The sequence below is a fragment of the Pteropus alecto genome, unplaced genomic scaffold, assembly GCF_000325575.1.
Source record: "Pteropus alecto unplaced genomic scaffold, ASM32557v1 scaffold239, whole genome shotgun sequence".
In the NCBI taxonomy this organism is placed as follows: Eukaryota; Metazoa; Chordata; class Mammalia; order Chiroptera; family Pteropodidae; genus Pteropus; species Pteropus alecto.
Genome location: NW_006494613.1, coordinates 9,108,655 through 9,112,402, shown reverse-complemented (window position 1 = coordinate 9,112,402; position 3,748 = coordinate 9,108,655).

Sequence of the window (3,748 nt, the reverse complement as noted above, 5' to 3'; positions counted from 1 at the left end):
AAATAAAAATAAAAAATAAAAATCCTAAAAAAAATAAAGAAAATAAAAGGCTATGACAAGAGACAAAGAAGAATCCAGTAATTTCACTTCTGTGTATTTATCTGAAGAAACCCAAGACACTAATTTGAAAAGATATAGGCATCCATATGTTCATTGCATCATTATTTACAATAGCCAAGATATGGAAGCGACCTACATGTTCATCAATAGATGAATGAATAAAGAAATGGTACATATATACAATAGAAAATTACTCAGCCATAAAACAAAATAAAATCTAACCATCTGTAATGACATGAATGGACCTAAAGGGTATCACACTGAGTGAAATAAGTCAGACAGAGAAAGACACATACCATATGATTTCACTTATATGTGGAGCCTTAAGAACAAAATAAAAGAACCAAAAAAAAAAAAAAAAAAACCCTAAAAAGAATCTTGTAGATAGAGAACAGTTTGATGTTGCCAGATGGTAAGGGGTTTAGAGGGATGGGTTATGGGGGAAAGAGATTAAGAAGTACAAACTGGTAGTTACAAAATAGTCATTGATATGATAGGGGAAATAGTCAATAATATTGTAATTACTATGTATGGTGTCAGATGGGTTATTTATCAGGGTTATTACTTCATAAGTTATATAACTATCTAATCTTACTTAGCACACTTGAAACTAATATAGTTATTCAAAATTTTTAAAAATTTAGGGGAAAATAGGCACAGAGAAACATGATCATGTAGGGACTGCTAGTGAGTCTGGGTAGCTGCAGCAGAGAGCCAGGAAACTGTCTTGTGTGGTTGGACAACAGATCAAAGAAAGACTTTATATCCATAGTAACCATATGCCCCTCTTTGCCTGAGACAGGCTAGAGTTATGCCTGTTGTCGCAAAGTATTAATAGTGCATATTTATTAATAGTGCATATTTCACTAAGCTTCAATTCTAAATTATATAGTCACCCTACTTATAGTCCATGGTGAGAAATTTGGTCTAACCTGAAAGTTATAAAAAGTACCTAAAGAAAGCTAACCTGGGAATGCGATGACCAATTTTGGTTTTAAAGAGCACATTCTAGCAATTCTGTTAGTAATGGTGGCGGATGGGTTAGAGAGGGCAACCTGGAGGCAGGTAGAATTCAGAAGTAAAGTCAGTATAAGCTGCACTTTCAGTTATGTGGTCTGGATTACAATTATAGCTAGTATATCTCTCTCATCTATTTATCATTTACTCTATCGCAAACACTGTTGTAAATGTTTATATGTATTATCTCATTTAAACTTGAACATATCATCACAAGATGGGTATTATCATTATTCTTATTATTTTTATTTTTATATAACAAAACTGAGACCTAAAGAAGTTAAATTATTTGCTTAATATCAGGAGGATTCAAATTTAATCCCACAATATCTACCCTCAGAGTCCATGTTTGTAATTGCTGAACTATACTGTTATTACATAGGACTCAATCATTGAACTCATGTCAGAATCCCTAACCAGTACTTGCCAGGTAAATATAAAGTCCAGTCTTCCTTCAAGTCCTCTCTTCCTTTACTGTGCCCTAGAATCCATAAATAATTTTTATTCTGGAACTCAAATAAATCCCTTTGACCTGCATCAGATCATAGATGTTGTCCTAGATTCAGGCTGCTCTTCTGTTATTTCTATCCTATCAACACCACCACAGCAAAGCCAAGGTTTAAGATTTCCATTTCTAGGATGTGGTTCCATAGTGTAGCGGTTAGCATGTCTGCTTTACACAAAGAAGGTCCTGGGTTCACACCCCAGTGGAGCCACGGTCCATGGTCTATTGCTGTGCCACCCTGAATAAGCCCGATGTCTGATCCCAGAAGTTAAACAGGGTCGGGCCTGGTTAGTACTTGGATAGGAGACCACCTAGGAAGACCATGTGCTACAGGCATAAATAATAATAATTAAAAAAAAAAAAGATTTTCATCTCTAATCTAGAGGCGTCAGTAAAATAAGATAAATTTGCTTTTAAAAAGAGCATTTTGAAAATTTTGCACATCTAAAAATGAGACACAATAGTCTACCACCACCACTCAGATACAAGAGGAAAAGCTCCTTCCCACATTTGTCCCAGTGCCTATTCTTACTATTCCATAATTAATCTTCTCAGGATCATTAGAAGTTATAATATTTACCCCCTTTATGAAAAATGCATCCTTACTATCATAAAACAGTGTGACATTGGTATATTTTCCAAAGTCTCTGTTATACAGTCCTGTTCATAATCACTTGAGTATATAAAGAAAGAATACTGCTGCTAGCATTGGGAACAGGATGACCTATGATATTTAGAAAATAAAATTAAGAAAACTTAGAACAAATTGCTTGTAAGAGGTCAGTGAAACGGAAAAATCAAGGATGATTCTCAAGTTTTTGTCTCAAGTGAATGAGTGAGTGAGTGAGTGGGTAGTGACTTCATGAAATTAACTAGCAAACATAGAGAAACTGTTTAAAGGGTTGGACAGAGGATAATGAGTTCAGTAAATATTTTTTGGTATGAAAGGAGGAATAAACAAATATCAGAATTATAGATAACATTACTGAAATGAAAGATGATGGCAAAGTTAATTTAAAATAGAACTGGTTAAACCAAAGTTATTACAAAGTTACTGATAAATTTGAAAAAAAATTATGTGGGTTACTTCTGTTAGCTGGGCAATGTGTAGGACAAATGAGAAGTGTAGACATATAAGTATATAAGTGTCAAAACATACACATCATTCTAAAAATGTCTGAAACTGATTACACTCAACATTTACAACATGATCCTGTTTTATATAATAATCTACCATTGCAATTTTAATTAATTAAAAGGATTAGTTATTAAGGTTTTGGGGTTTTTTTTGTTTGTTTGTTTGTTTGTTTTTTTAATACCCTGGCTGATACTGCATTTAGAAAAGCAATATCAGCCAGGGTTCTAGTTCTCTGTGTGATCTATACTCTGTGGCTCAACTTCACAAGGTATGTTTTATTAACTACAAAGACTATTTAATGTCTTGGCTAACATTGTCATGAAATTTTTTTCTATTTTTAATTAGATTTTCCTGTATTCCAAAAGATAAGTAGATCCTTTGTTTAGATGATAAAGATAATTTTCCAGGTCACTTCTAAAATATCTTCTAATTTTTTATTTCCCTGGACATCTTTCCACAGCCAGTGGTAACATTCTTGCTGACATACTCATATCGTCTATCTCCGTCCCAAAGGTGATGAGAAGTTCTGACAGATAGAGACACATAAGCAACCATGCCTACAGCTGCCAACTTGGACATATGTACAGAGCAGAGAGCATGCTAAAGTTCCTTATGCAGAGAGCCAAGAGCCCACTGACATTCACCAATGACTAAAGAACATGTCAATATCGCTACAGTACAGTCAAGTTTGGAGTGAGCTATGTTAAAGGTTCTGGAAAGGAGAAGATGACCACCTGGGTAGGGCTCCACTCTGTTACGTATATGTGCCTCATTTGGCATCCACTTCGCATGTCTGCTGCTGGGCTTCCATCTGTCGAATCTCAACATAATGTCAGAGATAAAAACTGAAGACTCTACGGTTTCGAAATGCATTTTTCGGCTGGTTTCCTGATGGCTGGCTGGGGACATAAAATTTAGAAAGCAATTCTTGCTGAATGACTCTCTTATATAATATGTATGTTTTAATCTTAACTCTGAAGAATGCCTATTTAATCTAATCAATACAACTTTGGAAAGAGCTTAGAAAA